An 18,716-nucleotide genomic window follows, 5' to 3' on the forward strand; every position below is an offset into this window, starting at 1 on the left:
TGTTGCTCTGGCCAACATTGGATTCAAAGAATTGAACGGAGGAAATAGGACTGACTGACCACCAGATTCTTGATAGCATAATTGGTGTTTAGATTGTTTTACACCCTGGGATTTAAATGAACACTGAGTATTTGACTGTGTACATCCAACATGAACATAGATAGAACAACAGGGTATAACAGCCTGACATCAATGTCCTTGTTCTATATATAAACGTATGGATATTGTCATGTCTCACTATTGATACAACACGAGAAGGGCATTTGTATTCATTATAACACAAGGCAGTATTCAGAGAGAATTCAAAGAATTGAACAGTTCAAAGCACTTCTATTTAGCAGTGAATGTTAATGAAGAATGTCAAGGGACTTAACCTATTTTGGTTTTGCCTTAAAGGGTTAGTTCAGATATTTTGAGTATTTTCTGTAGGAAATACTTACCATTAATGTAGTGGTTGCAAAGGTATTAATTGATTGCCCGAGTCCCGTGGTCAGAGTTATGGTCCGGTTCTGATGAATATGAAGTAGTTCCGGTAGATTAGTAGATTTGGTGGGGGCCGCTCATTAAAAATAAATTAATTTAAAAAAATAGCGTCATTTGTATTGTTGACCTATTTCTACCATATAGTGCAGGTTTTGTTCAATTTCGACCCCTCTGTCACATGGTACTAATGTTTGTGTCCAGAATCACTGCGCCGCGGCAGCCTACTCACACGCACAAAATATATGACACAAAAAATAGTACCATGTGACAGAAGGGTCGAAATTGAACAAAACCTGCTCTATATGGTAGAAATAGGTCAACAATACAAATGACGCAAGTTTTTTAAATTAATTTATTTTTAATGAGCGGCCCCCACCAAATCTACTAATCTACCGGAACTACTTCATATTCATCAGAACCGGACCATAACTCTGACCACAGGACTCGGGCAATCAATTAATACCTTTGCAACCACTACATTAATGGTAAGTATTTCCTACAGAAAATACTCAAAAAATCTGAACTAACCCTTTAATACCTACTGTCAAGTAACCTGTAAAAGCTGAACTGAGAGTAACTTTATTGCAATATCTGCGATTTTCCACATTGCAGTTACTTTTCTCCCTCAAACAAGAGCGAAGACATTGTATTAAATCTCTGTGTCAGATAGACGCTAGTTGTTATTCAGATGGTGTTTGCTTGTTCACAGGTGCTATGCTATTTATATAGTTGTTAGTTGTTCTGCCATTAAGCCTGACTTATACTTTGTTGTACAAGGGTGTCACATGCTGAAATCAGCCGATCTTCAAGCTCACAACACTTCACATCCGAGCTTGTAGATTTGCTATTTTCGGCACGAGCCACCGCCTTATGATGGAGCATAAATTAGGCATCAGATACTTTGCAGCACACACTTTCTTAGCATTAATTATGCGACCAATTACCCCTGTTATTTGTTGACAAAGGGGTCATGGTGCTTACTCTGATTCTGCACTTTGTTTGTCAGTCGCTGTGAGTGTGTGCTAAATACCTAAATTGCAAACTGTGCTTTAATTCTCCACAAATTGTGTAAAGGCTGTTGTTGACTGAACCACAGGAGTGGTTCAGTCAAATATTTGGATGTCTTACCATGATCAAATATATAGTAATGCAAATTTTTCCACAACAAACAAAACTTTTAGCCTACCTGTCCCTCTCTGATGAAACAATTGTCTCATATGAATAGCTTTTGATGCTATTGCTGAAGTTATTTTATTTTCCCCCTATGCATTTAGTTCACGTTTTTGCTTCTTGTCGGCACGCAGTGGTGGAAAAAGTACTCAACTTCTTTACTTAAGTAAAAGTACCAATACTGCAATATAAAAATACTCTGTTACAAGTAAAAGTCCAGAATTCAAAATGTACTTGAGTAAAAGTACAAAAGTATTGGCATAAAAATTTACTTAAAGTATCAAAAGTAAAAGTACTAAATATTTGAAAATAGCAGATCTACAAGCTCACAACGCGTCGCGATGCGACGCGTTGTGAGCTTGTAGATCGGCTATTTTCAAATAGCCTAGGTATAAAATAGGGCTAAAGTGGTTAATGTGCGTTTCATTATATCATAATTTATATCTGAAAAGTAACTAGTAACTAAAGTTTTCAAATAAATGTAGTGGAGTAAAAGTACAATATTTGCCTCTGAGATGTAGTGGAGAAGAAGTAAAAGTATTGGAAATTGGAAATACTCAAGTAAAGTACAAATACCTCAAAATTTTACTTAAGTACAGTACTTGAGTAAATGTACTTAGTTACTTTACACCACTGTCGGCACGTAAATGTAAAGATACGTTAAGATTTCAAGTACTGTGCTCAAGTCAAGACTGGCTCATGAACCTTTCTTTTTTTTAGCTGTTTGCTTTGAGATGACCTGTTTCGTAGCTCACAATGCCCTGTGCTCCATCGTCAGTTAACCTGATTATGCAGCTGCTCTGTGCTCTCTCAGTCAACATGTGGAGCTAGTTGGGAGGTCAGCTGTTGGGCTCCCCGGAGTCCCCTCTGGTCAACTTGCTACTGGAATTAATCCCAAACTAAAGCTCTCTGCCATAAACTAAATACACTGCAGAGACTTGAAGTATCAAGTGTTAAAAAAAATGAATACAAAACCAATATACCTTTCCCTCTCAGAGCCCAACTGGCTTTACAGATGGTATATCACGACTAATGGTTTTTATCTCAATTTCCTCCTCTCATCGTGACCTGTGCAAGTTTCGATTTTATGATTAAAGGAAATTAGATTGTAAGCCACTTAGTGCAGATTCTGTGCCACAGCAAAGCAGCTAAATGCTTTTACTTCATCAGTTCTGTCTAACATGTACTCAGAACCCGAACGCATCAGCTTCCTTTGGCCCTAACCACTTGATACCCCTTGAGGGCTCAGTTAACTACCTCTTTGCTCATTTGAACGCCACCACTTCATACCTCTTATATCTCCTCCTCCGACCGCTTAATCATTTCAATGGCACATATCAAAGAAACTTTATTGCATATTCCTCATCTCACCATACAGTGCACATTAAAATCTTCAGCATTAAATTAACTCTGACAGGATTCAAATGGAACACAATTTGTACAAACAAAATGTTCACACGTTAAATTGTGTTAAACAATTAGATTAATTCCCCATGTGGGAAACATATGGCAGACAGGGCAACTCTGGGACTTTTTGTGCAACAAACTGCAAACATTCTCCCACAGTGAAAACACAAAGCAATATTATTCTCTATTCAGGCGGGGCTTTTGATGTGAGCCTGACAAAGGCACCACTCTAAAAGCCCTTTTCACTGGATTCTTTAATGCCCCGTCTGTCCTTTCAAGTTGCTAAAAGATAACTTTCCTGGTGAGCCTAATGTTTCAGAGTGAAGCAGACATTTGTTTCATTTGTTCAAGAAAACCTTTCAAGTGGCACCAGCTATCAGAAACTCAGAGATGTTTAAGGACGTGACTTTAGTGACAGCCTACACTACACTGATATTTGATAGATATTCTGAAAACATAATTATGTTATTTGATTTATTAATACAATGTGCTGTTTGTTGCTGAATATTTGGTGGTAGGGGGTTTCCAGGTAAGACCACACTACTATAATACTTCCTTTAATGCCTAATTGGTTGCCATCTGATGTTTGGAATGCAGCTATTAATATATTCATGTATAAGGCTTAATAGATACTGTTCTTTAGATCACATCTAAGCCGAATGAAACTAAATCACACTACTTTTTAGGGCTTCAGTGCACCAGATGTAGGGCTGGGCAATATGACTTCAAATTAATATCACAACTATTTCAAACTTTTGCCTCTGTTATGATTAATGAACTTTTTATGTTTTAAGTAGCATATCTACCTCACAACGCGTTGCAATGGGAGGCTTTGTAAATGGTGCATTTTGATAGCGCTTTTATACAAATCGCTTTACATAGATTGTGCATTACATTGCACATTCATACACCGATGGCGGAGGAAACCATGCAAGGCACCAACCAGCTCATCGGGAGCGATTAGGGGTTCAGCGTCTTGCTGAAGGACACTTCGACACTTCGGAGCCCGGGATCGAACCGGAAAGCTTGAGGTTACCATCCGGCGGCTCTATCGCGGCCACTCTACCCCTGAGCAACCGCCGCCGTTGTGAATGTGTAGATCGGCTACTTTGACTATTTTTGCACGCCACCATTGTACAGTGAAGTACTGTACAATACAGGGCTTAATCAGACTAATTGATTTAGTTGATACAAAATCTATTCAAATTTCTTCTTGTCAATTCGTAGATTTACAGTATATAAGAAATACAAAAACATGATAAAAAAAAAAAACTGCTTCTCGGAACATCTCGATTAATCAATGAACTTACTGTACATGAGTAAGATTAAGTCGGTTGGAGGTCCTAAATTCCGGTTTTGATATATTTTCGGTTAATTGCCCAGCCCTAACCAGATGTATTCAGGTAGCTGGTGATTTATGCACGTCCATCCATTTCCTTGGTATCCTGTAACTTCTTACTAGATCCAGTGGTTCCATTGATTCGGAAGATGCAAAGTGCTTGATACAGACCATGGAGGCATCGTGTTTCTTCAACAGGACCCTACAGACATAGTTTTTATTGCTATTGGTCTTAAGTTTCACGAGGCACTGCCCTAAGAGTTTGCCACGTTCTACTTGATATTCCCCTGGAATACGCAGAGGTTGAAAAATATAACGAGACGTTGATAAAAGCAATCCATCAGCTGAAGCCTAAAGGGACATTTGCATAGTAATGCAGTTTCCTGCTGTACTTTATAGGATTGCGCCTGTGGGCTACTGCACCTGACGTAGCCTAATTGGCTATCAGGGAACAGGTACTGACTGAGAACAAAACGCAGTGTCTTTCCCACCACTGTAGGCCATCTCTCTGTGGCCATCAGTAAGGAAAATGCATACATTATGATATTGTTTCATCCTTCAAGCCTTCACAAAATCATACAATTAAGGCAAAAACATTAGGAAATGCACGTATTTAGTAAGGCTAAATAGAATGATTAAATCCCAGGGACCATGCCTGAATGACCTGTCATGGTTCTTTTTTTTTGAGTGCTCAGTGCATGACCGTGAGGATGAAGCTTGAATGATTCTGCAGCAGACCTAGAAACATGGCCTCCCCATACCACACTCACACACACACACACACACACACACACACACACACACACACACACACACACACACACACACACACACACACACACACACACACACACACACACACACACACACATCTTTAATTCATCCCAAATATTGTGGCTGCCTGCTCATCTCTTGCTGTGCGTTCAAGTGAGACGGATCCCCGAGACATTTTCCACCGCAGGATTAGCCGTGTAGCACGGCAGGCCTCTGTGGTCCTACAGGCTGACCCCTGCGATGTGTGTGTGTGTGTGTGTGTGTGTGTGTGTGTGTGTGTGGGGGGGGGGGTTAACCAGCAGCACACTCCTTAAAAGACCATTAGATCTTTAGCCCTTATCATAAGAGGGCATTCAACTGACTTATCTGCTCTTCTTTTCCCTTTCATAGGACTATGGGCTGAAAAAAAGCCTGTTTTCTGGAATTAATCCAGCTTGTTGTCTGGAACATGTGGAGGAGAACAATTTTTTTGAAGTCAAGGTGTTGACTGAAGAAAAACCACACCTTTTTTGGGGGTGGAGGTGGAGGTGGTGATGGGGGTGGTGGTCGTTGGGTGGGGGGGGGGGGGGTGTTGCAGATAGTGCCCATGGGTGACAGGTGGGCTGCTGCCAGGCCGCTGCCTGCTCAGTAAAGGCTATATGATCTTCTCATTTTGCTCCCTGCCTACAGGATCTTTCCATCCAATTACAATTGAGCTGCTCTGTCTGGAAGAGGGCAATTTATATAGAACCACAGCCCTATAGACTTCATTGACCGGTGTCCCCCAGGGGTCTACTTGGTCCCCTCTTTTTTTCCCTCTACACCAAATCGCTTTGTGTGTGTGTGTGTGTGTGTGTGTGTGTGTGTGTGTGTCGTGAACCCTACAACTATGACTGCCCTTTGTATAGGGTGTACATATACACACTATTCTCTAGATTAGTCCAAGCTCTGGTTACCAGGCCTACACATCTGACTGAGAGACCGCGCGTTTATTTTAATGAATTCATTTTCAGGCTTGTGTGTTTGCCCCGCATTCGCCATCAGCTGTGTACACACTCCAAATAGCTCCGGAGCAGGGGCCCTTCGCATTGTTAAAAGTGACCTGCCGGGGGAAAATAGCATATTGATTCTTGGGGGGGGGGGGGGGGGGGACATGATTAAATTGGGTTCCAAGTGGACACTTCATCTAAACTAGTCTGGAGAGACGATAAGAAATGGCACAGTATAGCAGACGACTCTCTTTGTTCATGTCCAGTGTACCTCATTTCCCCTTTTATGTGCTAGAATGAAATCTTTCCTTCTATTATTTTCCCGATCAAGTTGCCACGCAGTGATGAACTCACCCCAAATTAAAGAGCTGCCTTTTTGTGTAATTTCATCCTTCAGCCTGCACAAGCAAGGCCTACTGTCTGCTGACCATGCACTGACACTGACTTTGTTGTGCAGACTGTGATGATGCATGTGGAACAGACGTTTGTGTGCACAAAGTGTTCAGTAGGTGTGTTAATCAGGAGGAGATATCCCATGATCGCTGCCATGATCGCTGAGAGCACCATCTGTGATGCTCTGATGGCCCGGGAGTCTAGCTGAGGGAGTTGGACGGCAGTCTGGTCTGGTCTCTTTCCCCCCGTTCGCTCTCTGTCCTTGCAGCACACACACCCGATACACTTCCAGCCCTAACACCACAGAGAGAGACACACCTACTTTACTATGTCTGCTCACATATATACCTCTCTAAAAGAGAGTACAAGCACAGAACACATACTGTGTTGATAAAACGGCCTCCCTCGAATGTTGCGTGTGATTTATCCGGGGCTACAGCACATTTATGTATTGCTTCGTCGCATTATTCTTTTGTAGCACTACGCCGAATAAATCACACGTCAACATGGATCTGGAAGCAATTGGGGAGACCATTAAAGTGCCACGCTTAATGGGGAATTGCATACGAAACGCGGGCAATTTGATTGTCGGAATTTCATCTGCTTTTCATTTGTCGTCGCAGGTCAGCAGCAGTACCCGTTAGACATCAGTGACTGTGAGTAACACGTTTTTGTTTCATTGCGCCCATTTCCATTTCTTTTGCATTTTTCAAATGCTTGAGTGTAAGCAGAGAGGTCCAATTGTTTCTTACACAGTGCGCTGGATTATTTTTTCTTTTTTAATGGATCAAGTAGTGTACGGCTGTCAGATATTCCATAATGCATCAACCCTGGACAACGTTTCATTAATACTGGAAGCGTCAGTAGGAAGATACGAACCCTAGTAACCTAGCAACACATCTAAAAGAGCAACAATACAAAATGCATTGTTGTTTATCTCTTTGACAATAATACACAGCATTAGCCAATTAAGGGGGTTCGCTGTGTGTCTGGCTGCAGCTGCCAGGTTTGAAGCTTATTGACCGTTTTTGACAGACTGAGCAACAGACGACTTTTTGGGCAGAATGGGCCGCGTGCCCGAAGTTCAATTAAAAACCTCACACTGTGCGTCGGCAGCATATCGGCCAAATGGTGGCGTTAGCGGTATAAATGAGCCCCAGTGCTACTTCAACAGTCAGCGGTGCTCTCCCATCTGCAAGTCAGATTTGTCCTTCATTGACCCGTAGGGCTTTGCCTTCACTGTATTGTATGACACTCTGTTTAATACCTGAGTGTATGGGGCTGGTGTTATCTCAACCTGGCAGGAATGACGGAGGCTCACGGATCACTGCAGCACATGCTGTAGCACTTATAGCCTGGTGTTGAGGTTACTCTGAGGTTGACGACTGCTGCTGATGTATACTATACACCTGCTATCGGTTTCCCTCAAGCAGAGGGGGTTGACACTAACGGTTTGCCCGACTGCCCGTGGCAAGAAAGTGAAACGTGCAGGCAAGTGGAGTTTGTCTTCGGGTTGCCCGACGGGGAGGAAGGAACTGTCTTTAGTTTGCTATAGACAGAACACAAGATGTCTGTGGAATTTGAAATAAGAGAGCACAGTTGACCTACTGTAATATGCAGGGTTTTATTTTTTAAGAATGAAGAGTTTTCACGGTTGCTACACTTGTTAGAAATATAAGTGTGAACCCATAGTCATATTGTATAGCTATTGAGATATTTGGCATAAATACAGTGGTGTAAAGCAACTAAGTACATTTACTCAAGTACTGTACTTAAGTACAATTTTGAGATACTTTTACTGTACTGGAGTATTTCCAATTGTCAATACTTTTACTTTTACTCCACTACATCTCAGAGGCAAATATTGCACTTTTACTCCACTACAATTATTTGAAAACTTTAGTTACTTTGCAGATATAAATTATTACATTCTAAAACATACAATAACCACTTTAGCCCTATTTTATACCTAGGCTATTTGAAAATAGCCGATCTACAAGCTTGTAGATCTGCTATTTTCAAATATTTTAGTACTTTTACTTTTGGTACTTTAAGTACATTTTGATACCAATACTTTTGTACTTTTACTCAAGTGAAGTTTGAATTCCAGACTGTTATTTGTAACGGAGTATTTCTACATTGCAGTATTGATACTTTTACTTAAGTAAAACATTTGAGTACTTTTTCCACCACTGCATAAATATTGAGGTATGTCCATATCGCGCAGCCCCAGAATTCACAAGTAAAGTAAAAAATAAGTGTTAAAATAAACGGTAATTCAAAATTTACCTATCACGATATACTTTTCAGGCAAGTGACCTTTGGGCCTTTGGGCAAGCAGAACATGACCTGCACTTGCCCGACGGACCTTAGTGTCAACCCCTGCTTCCCTTCTGTTTCTTCTTTGCTCTTAAGGCTGAGGGCAGAAACACGGCCGTAGTATTAGTAAGGGCTTGTTGTTGCTCTGCCTTTCTGATCATTTTGCCTGAGGGGGGAGTGTGGTCCAGAGAGAGCATGTTTCTAATTCCGGGGTTACCAGACCTCTATCTTGCAATGCTCAGATAACATTCAGTGATTGCTGCTCAAGGGGAGATAAGAGAAGTGTCATAAATTAAAGGGACATGTGAACATGTTCTGTTACAGATCGTGTTCAACTGTGTTTCACCTTGGCTGTGACTGGACGGGTCAAACCACATAGAAACCCTGCAGTCGCTATATTTCAAATCCACAGAGCGGAAAATGTTGCAATCAGCACTACGACAGCCATCCAGTGAATGACAGTTGAAAACATGGTGGGTATGGAATATAATCCTCGGTGTTAGTTTAGCTCTGAAAGTGTAAAAAATGACCTGTAATGGACCATTTATAAACTCTCAGAGTTAACAAAATCCACTGAGAATCTTGCTGTGTACTGATTCTGTGTCTATTATTAGGCTGCAAGGATTGCTTACTCGCAGTGGTGGAAAGTAACTAAGTACATTTACTTAAGTACTGTACTTAAGTACAATTTTCAGGTATTTGTACTTTACTTGAGTATTTCCAATTTCCAATACTTTTACTTCTACTCCACTACATCTCAGAGGCAAATATTGTACTTTTACTCCACTACAATTATTTGAAAACTTTAGTTACTAGTTACTTTTCAGATATAAATTATTACATTATGAAACATACATTAACCACTTTAGCCCTATTTTATACCTAGGCTATTTGAAAATAGACGATCTACAAGCTCACAACGCGTCGCGATGCGACGCGTTCTGAGCTTGTAGATCTGCTTACTCGTCACTTCCCATGTGGGTCTCCCTGACTTCCACGTGTGAATAAATGTTCGCCTTTTGGCCTCCGTAAGTCATGTCCAAAACCCATTGAATCGGCCGGACTGGAAGTGTGAATGAGCTGGAGCGCCTAAGACACAGAGAGAGAGAGAGAGAGAGAGAGGGAGAGAGAGTGAGAGCGAGAGAGAGATAGAGAGAGAGGAAGAGGCTGTCCCCGGGGCTGTGCCCAGGACAATGTCAGGGTTTGTCCGCCCCAGAGTGCATGAAACACTAAGCTTTTTTTTTTGTGGAACTGGCGGCCCGCCACGCCTGTAGCCCTACCTATCTCTCCGGCCTTCCAAGAGCTGTCCAAGCTCCTAGCGCTAAGCATTTGTGCAAAGTTCATAAGGCTTCCCTCTGTTTGTGTGGTTCATAATGGCAGCTCCATCCTGCTTGCTGCTCAAAGAGAGTGCTTAGGGTGTTCTGAGGGCCTGGCGGGCTGGGGACTGTGCCTGCCGAGGCCGTTGTGAGTGTTCTCAGTTACTGACTTTGGCACTATCGGCACTCATTATGAAAAGGCCAGTGTCCTCAGACAGTCCTCAGATAGTACCAGAGAACTTCGACATAGAGGCTTCCTTCATCTTCTTGCTCTTCCCCAGTATGTTATAACGTGAGGTTGCCAATTCAAAACCACATGGCAACGAGTACGCCAATGATATTCGTTTCATGTTTTGGGTTGTGTCCGTTCGACTGGTATAGGAGCTCAAATGGTGAGTTCCAAAAGTAAATGAACTCGTTAACTGCCAGAGTTTTTCAGAGCGATTCCGAGCGTTTTTACTAACCTTTGAAAAATCATAGACTATTATTTTTTCACAGCGATCCACCCGCCGATCGCCTCATTACACGTACGGGGGTCTCGGAGAATCGGGGGGGGGGGGGGAGGCATGCCGTTGGTATAATCCGTTCCATAGTTATGGGCAGTTGAATGTACTGGCTTGTTTTTGCCAAAAACAGAAAGCAGAGAAAATTGTACTTCTATAAATCCTATAACAGCTGAACGAAACCAGCTTCATTTTGTTGTGATCACGTGATGTCTGGGTGTACTTCTTCTTGGGTGATCCTGGGATCATTCACACAGGCTGCGGAAGAGCGCCCTCTATCGTAAAACCACTGAAAACACACATCTCGTCATTGGCAGTCAAAGAGTTAAAACGATTAAATGTGTTATTTATTATTTGTAAGTTCCTGCCCAACACTGCGGAGGTTGTGGGTTCAAATCCACCGTGGTGCATCTGGCTTTGTCGAGCATCTACTACACCAGGGGTCTTCAACAGGGGGTCCGTGACCCTTAGGGGGTCCTCAGAGTTACTACAGGGGGTCTGCCAAATCTTTGTGGGATATGATTTGTTTTTTTTACCTTAACCACTTGAACCCTAGCATCCCTTTTTCTGAGAGGAACTTTAGCCAAAAATAGCCGATCTACAAGCTCACAACGCCTCGCAGCGCGAGGCGTTGTGAGCTTGTAGATCGGCTATTTTTGGCAAAGAGGTATAGGTGTAGAGGGGAAAAAAGGGCAGACCAAGTAAACAAAAAAAGTTGAATCTGAAACACAATTTCATACAATATGTAGTGGGGGGTCCCTGCTTCATCTCTCTCTCAGCTAGGGGGTCCTTGGCCTGACAACACAGAAACGTGTGTGGGGAGGAATCAATTGGCATAACGACTGAATTGGGGAGAAAAATGGGAGAAAATGCAAAAAGGAAAAAGTGTACTTTTAACCCATTAAGACCTGAGGCGATTCTTTAAAAAAAATCTAAATCCTAACAGTTTTTGGAAAAAAATCTAAAACATTTTTTTTCAAGATTTTCCCAAAAATAGCAGATCTACAAGCTCGCACTGAGCTTGTATATCTGCTATTTTTGAATAGCCAAAGAAATCTAAAGTGACAGATGCGTTCCAGGTCTAAACCCTAAAATCATAAAAGGGTGAAATTAGCATTACATCTGAAATTGTATGTAATGAATGAATTAACCCTTCAAGACCCGAGGCCGATTCTACAAATGCCTTTTACATCAGTAGTTCTCACACTTTCAAGATTTTTTTTCAAAAATAGCAGCTGTACAAGCTCGAGCTTGTACATCTGCTTTGTTTGAATAGCCAACGTCTAAAATGACACAGATGCTTTCCTGGTTTTTAACGGGTTAATATCTGAATTCTAATGAAAACACAATTTTTGCTTACTTGATAGCCTTGGCCTATTTAATGTGCATTGAACCCATAACAACAAGGCACCCAGTTATTAAACAGCCTTATAAAGGTATGCAAGTCTCTCTCTCCCACCATTTTCCCAACTGTCAGCATTTGTGAAGCCTGAGTGATAATAACCTCGTTATTTGTGGCTTGCATGTTCCATCAGAAAGGCCCGCTGCCTTTTGGCTGGTTTTTGCAGCCAGCTACGACGACCCACATCAGCATAATTCAAGCATGACCCTCCTTCCCCTCCCCTTTTCATTTTATGCCTTTCTGCCCGTTAAAACCCAAGTCTCAGACCATGGTCCACGCCATACATCATCCAGACTGGGGCGCTTCCTCCCTTCCCCCCCTTGTGTGTCGTGGGAGAGAGACTGCAGTTTTTTGTTGGGCCATTGGAAGGCTCTTATCGACAGTCTCAGCACTCCTTCTCCGCTCTGTGCTCCCCCTTGACAGATCAGCCTGCCTCCACTCACCCCATCTGTGTAGTCTTGGAGTGATGTCCCAGTTCACCAGTGTGGAACAGTCAGGTCTTTTCTTTACCTTTGCTCAATTCTATTTTTTTTGGTGTTATGTTTCAGGTTACACAGGTTCATTAGCTACTCGGGACCAGCAAACATAAAAAAAAAGACCTCTGGTCCGCGGTCAAAGACATTTGGCCGCGGACCCCCATCTGAACATGTTTTGTGCCAGGGACCCCCAGATTTTAGTTAAAATGTTTGCTTTAAAAAATACATATTGAAAGATATGCACCCATATTCAAGATTTTTCCAAAATAGCAGATCTGCTATTTTTGAATAGCCCAAGCTAAGTGGTTCAAAAGACCAGCAAAGATTAGATGGATGCGTATTCTTCATTCTTCTCATATAATGGGGCCGAACTCTCCTCACAGTTGTAGGAATATCTTTCAAAAATGTTCGAAAACGTCAAGAATACAGTTTTTGCCGTACAACACCATCATATAAAAATGTGCTTTACAAAAGAGTATTGTTGTGCGTTACGCAGAAGGAGAAACGACTCAACAGATGATCTCAGCAGGTGATCTGTGCTTCCACCTCATAATCCTAGTCATTTCTTTCCTCCGTTGAGCTGATCTGTGAAGATAAGAGAGGCTTTTAAGTGAACCGTCAGGTGCCGCAAACATGTTACGGTGACACTGGGGGGTGTGTGTTAAATGGAACTTGCATTCCTCCAGTATTCCACTCTCTTTTGTACACACCCCGTGAATAGCCTTTAGATCGGGCTTTGTGGGAATGATTGTCAGTGGCTTAATGAGCGTTTTTGCCAAGCTGGAGGCTTTGGCAACATATGTGTCTACAGTCTCTCTCTCTCGCTCTCTCTCTCTCTCTCTCTCTCTCTCTCTCTCTCTCTCTCTCTCTCTCTCTCTCTCTCTCTCTCTCTCTCTCTGCCTCCCAAGCCTCTGTGACAGGCTACAGCACAGGCAGACACTTCTAGAGTATGCTTGGTTTTCGCAGAAGAATCTTTTTCATCTAATTTATGCTTATAGCGTTTCCTTTGGATTCTTTTGCCTGGAGAGGATTAGTTGATCTTCTCAGAAGGGACTAGCTCTGAGAATGAAGTTGAGACTTGTAAGTATCTTACTGTCTTGAGACGTTTCTGCGAGCTGTGAACGCATGCTGTAGTGGCAACATGTCTTAGTGGTGCATGTTTTGGTTCCTGCACGTGCAGGAAGCGCACTTCGACTCTAACAGAATTTCTCCCTCCCACGGAGAAGAGTCATTGTTATTCACATGTTGAATTAGTTGAAATGATAAAGGAGGGATGTTTTGTGACATTAATCTTTGTCTGTGCTTTAAATTACAAGCATTACCAGAGTTGTTTTTCCCACCCTCTCTGATTGATTAGTGGAGTTTGGTCAGAATGGATTATTGATTACTTAAAAATGATTGATTTGTGGAGTTTGGTCAGAATGGATGATTGATTACTTAAAAATGATGTAACTTTTGTCAATATACAATAATGCCCAGTAGAAATGGTTGCTTGCTATACAATGGACATGATCTTTTTCTCATCAAAGGTTATCTTTCATACATTACAGTCTAAATTGTGAGTTGAAACCTGTGACATTCATGAATAGAACAGGGTACAAAATAGTTTGAAAAAAAAGCATGCAGAATACGTCTTTCATTCTAGACAGTTTAACAAAACTGTGTCATATGGTGCAACAGCTGAGCAAATTACATGTGTAATACAGTTATCGCTCAGTAGAAGAAAAAATCAGTGCAGGTGCAATCGTGTGCATGCATAAACTTGTCTTGTGCATGCATGAATTGTCAGCTTGCTGATTGCTGGCTCACTGTTGTTGTTCACAAAAAAAATACCTTGGCTGAAATATGTGGTTATTGATGTTCAGAATTGGTAAGGTATAGAGAGCTATTAGGTATTGTGCAAGTGAATCAACAATATAACTGCTGTAACAGCCAGATCATTCAGTTATTAATATACTAGTATGAGCTATAGGAGATGGATGATATTGAATACTTTGTTTTAAAAACCTATATTTAGTGGGGGACTTCCAGGTGACTGGTCAATAACACAAGGTGTAATGTTTGCTGCTATTTTCTACCATTTAACTGGCACCCATTATGTTTGCATAAAGGATAACACAGACTCACGAAACACTAATGAAAGTGAAATAATGCATGGAATCTGCATGTGGTGTGACTTATCTTTTAGTATTATATTCAGACATAAGTACAGTTACAGTTTAATTATGATGAAGTGTTCAACTAACCACTTAAACCCTATACTTTATTGTATGTGGTTCCCCAAGGGTCTATCCTTGGCCACGTCCTTTTTTCCCTCTACACCAAATCTCTTAGATGAAAATAGGCGATCTACAAACTCACGTTGCCACGTGTTGTAAGCTTGTAGATCTGCTATTTTTGCCAAATATTCGCCATTTTCACATAATGTTCACCTGTTATGAGTATGACATACTGTACCCTGAATAGGGATGTTTTGGACTATGCAATACTGTTATAATAACAGTATTATTATATGTATACTGTATATTACAGTATGACATATAGGCTATTTGTTGTGTCCATAGTCCACCATGACCAGCCTGTAATGTAAAATGTGACGATTCAGCAATGTAGTATTTTTAATCATTAGTTGCTGACCTTGAGTTCACCACATTCCATTTTCCATCACATGCAACCTACTCACAAAGCCATCAAGTGATGGAGGGGGCTGGACACAGCCTGGTTTCCGACAGCTGTGTCAAACATGTCACCCAATGTAACAATGTCCAGATGTCCCTCTATCTGTACTGTAGCACGGAGCAGGAACTACAAATCGTGGATTTATGTTCACCATAGAGCCTGAATTTCACTGGCTGGAAAGGCAAATATCACTTTTAATGCGAGACCTGTAGGGGATTCTTCCAAGGCAGTGGCATTCATTTATTTGTACTGCATTCTGGTTCTGCTCTTCATGTGTTGAGTGGGAAATGAGAGATTCCAGTTTCTTTGCAGAAGTAAATTGCCTTTAGGGTATGATGGTGGTGGGGATTTGTGATATAAATCCCATCGATCATGTCTGGCTGTGTGGACGCAAGTTTCATCCTGGGAAATTGCCAGCATCAGTCAGATAGAGTGAATGAACGAGTGGAGGGGATGCATGCTGCGTTCATTCACGCAAAAATAATATTCCATGAATTCATTTCTCCGCCGGCCACTCAGCGAGGAGGATCACAGACTAATGTGATTACTGTCCTGGGCACGAGGAGGGCACTTCTCTGGGACTTCAAAGCAGTCCAGATCAGAGGGGGACATGAAAAGAAGAAAGACCTGTAAAGCTGTGAAGCACACAGGTGCGGTGCACTTCTCAAAACCTTTTTATATATATTTTTTCAAGCGAGGACTCAAACAGCGTCTGTCACATGATTCAATCATACGTTGTGCATACACCCCCCCCATGATTTATGGTTGTGTCGTGTGTGACACGCTCCAATGCACAGTTAAAATTAAAGTGGTGTCATTGAGCACATAGATGAATCAATGTGGTCTGTGATAACCAATGGCATGGCTGCTTCATGGTGGTGGTAGTGATGTAGGTTTTTGCTCGGCACACTTTGTGTTTCGGTTTAGCCAAAACATTTTCTGTTGTATATCACTGCACCAGACACAGCTTTCAGTGCACAGTGGCACAAAGTGGCCCATCAGAAGGAAAAGGGGAAATCCTCACTATACTGTATGTTGTACATATTACATAACCATTAGGGGTGTGCCGATATATTGTCCCACGATATATCGCGATAGGTTTTTGTGACGATATGTATCGTTGTGGCGTTTTTGAAAATAAATAAATATATATATATATATATTTTTTGCAATAATAATAATGCAAAAACAAGTATTTGTTTGCATTTGCTCCCCCCCCATATATTTTCATAATAAAAAAGTGCCATATATCGTATCGTATCGATATCGTGCGCCCAATATCGAGTATCGTATCGTGAAATTAGTGTCTCGGCACACCCCTAATAACCATTGTACATAACCACTCACAAAGGTTGTGAAATAAGGTAGGACAGGTATGATGATTGTGCATTTCTTTTTAACAAAGCTTTGAATATGTTCTGTTTTTTGTTTGGTTTAGTTTAGTTTTTCTTTATTTATTTCCGCTTATATCATCATTATTCAAGTCAACTCCTATGGTGAAAAGATTTTTTTATCTTGCCAGAAAGGGGTTGGGGTAACATGCATGGATCTGGAAAAACAAAACAAAATAGATTGTTGCAGAGAAGGAACAACATGAGGCTACGTTTCCAGATTATTTATTAAAGCCAGCATGTGGGAATGAGATTCTGCTTCAGCTGTTGCACAATACTCTGTAAAATCACAATAGGAACATGGGAGGTTTTCCTCTCTCTCTTCCCACTCATGAAAGTTCATGTAAGGTCAGGCGGGTCATTCTTCATCAAAACGTGAGGCGTACAGGGTCACACAGGGTCCCCACAGTTCATCAGTGAAACCACTCTCTATATCTGTCTTTAACAGGCCTTCATTCCTCTACATCCCAGATCCTCACATCATTTCTCCTCCACACCCCCCACCCTCTCCTCTTTCTCCTCCACCCTCCCCCCAGTCCCCAGCTCATCACCACCGCCAGTCCCTTCCATGTACTATTGCTACGACTCCTGAAATATTAATGGCACAATAATTGAACTGTCACGCATGCCGATGTGCGGCGAAATTGAGCCAAATCTCAATTAGACAAGGTTATTATTTAATATCGCTCCCGCTTCCTAATCTCATTTAGCGTCTTGTTTCTGTTTTGCTCCCACTGCTGAGATTTTAATAATAAACGAGCCGCGTTCACAAGCATGTCGTAGAATGCCGATAGTGTCTTCGCCAGAGGTCAGAATAGGCTCTGTTTCAAATTCTGAGGAGGAAGTTGGGGGGGGGGGAGCAAACCCAAAAAACACACAGCATGAAAGAACCTTGAGTTCCAGATTGTCCTTTACACACTATATTTCGAGTACACAAAGAATTTTGAACGCTTGCTTCAGAAAAGAGGCAGCTTTGTTACCCACTAAATGCCAGATAATCGCTGTGAATAATTTTGTGAACAAAATGTGCAATTGATTGAACACACAAGGAACAAAACAACTCGCGAAGAAAGAAACGCAGTCATTAGAGACATCAAGAGGCAGGCAGGCAGGCACACCTTTTCCTGTTTAATGTTAACTAGCTCTGCCATTGTTTTAATTGTTCTTTAGTCATCCATTGCGGATGGGGTGGGCATCATCTTGCGGTAGGGAGAGAAAAGTTTGGAGTTGCTGTCTTCCCATTGCCGGTCTTTAGCAAAGCGAATATTTTAATGCAGGCTGACAGGAAGAGGATCTGCTTTAATCCCATTACAGGCTTGCCCATTAAACTACATTAGGCCCACACTTTCCTGTCTGTTGTGCAGAGCAGCCTTGTGTGTGAACGAGGCAGCACTTGCTTGCTAATGAGTCCCACTGTATACAGTGGGCTTTACGTTTCATATAGCCTAAATTGTTTAATGAGCATTTACAGTGTACGTTAGATTTAGAGACAAAAAAAAGCACAATAACAATACATAAGACATTTCACACACCTTTGCCAATTAGGAGTCTTGAATCATTGATGCAAAGTATGACCTATCTACATGAATATTTGAGGATGTAGATGTTTTCTTAAAATGCTAGTGATACAGCCTGGTCCCCAGTATCATTACAGTATAAAGTGTACATTTGTGTCTAGGTCAAGGTTAAGGCTTCAGTGCCAGAGCAGATGGCAGAAATATTAAGAGTCTTGGGAGTTGGGACTGTAAGCATGCCAAGAAGATAAGTGTGCCAAAAAGTTAGTTGGGGTCTTTAATTCAGCCTGCAGGTTCACACATTGATGGGGAACTACAGGCTCTCCATCATATTTATATATATATATATATATATATATATATATATATATATATATATATATATATATATATATATATACATATATACACACACACACACACACACACACACACACACATACATACATACATACATACATACATACATACATACATACATACATACACACACACACATATACATACATACATACACACAGACACAGACACACAGACACACACACACACACACACACACGTATGCCTCACTGTCAATCTGGG

At 41.5% G+C, this 18,716-nt stretch overlaps 1 protein-coding gene across 2 annotated transcripts in view; it reads left to right on the forward strand.

Moving 5' to 3' along the window:
• Positions 1-18,716, forward strand: part of chl1b (cell adhesion molecule L1-like b) — an 89,692-nt gene that overhangs the window by 24,107 nt on the left and 46,869 nt on the right. The window contains exon 1 of one of the 2 annotated variants that reach the window (XM_080423903.1): positions 13,454-13,630. The exons of the other annotated variant lie outside the window; for it this stretch is intronic. The gene's annotated coding sequence lies outside the window, so the exon portion shown is untranslated. Of the gene's footprint in view, positions 1-13,453; positions 13,631-18,716 lie in introns of those variants that run through there. 2 annotated transcript variants of the gene reach the window in all.

Source organism: Gymnoscopelus braueri (assembly GCF_963280865.1).
Source record: "Gymnoscopelus braueri genome assembly, chromosome: 3".
Lineage (NCBI taxonomy): Eukaryota > Metazoa > Chordata > Actinopteri > Myctophiformes > Myctophidae > Gymnoscopelus > Gymnoscopelus braueri.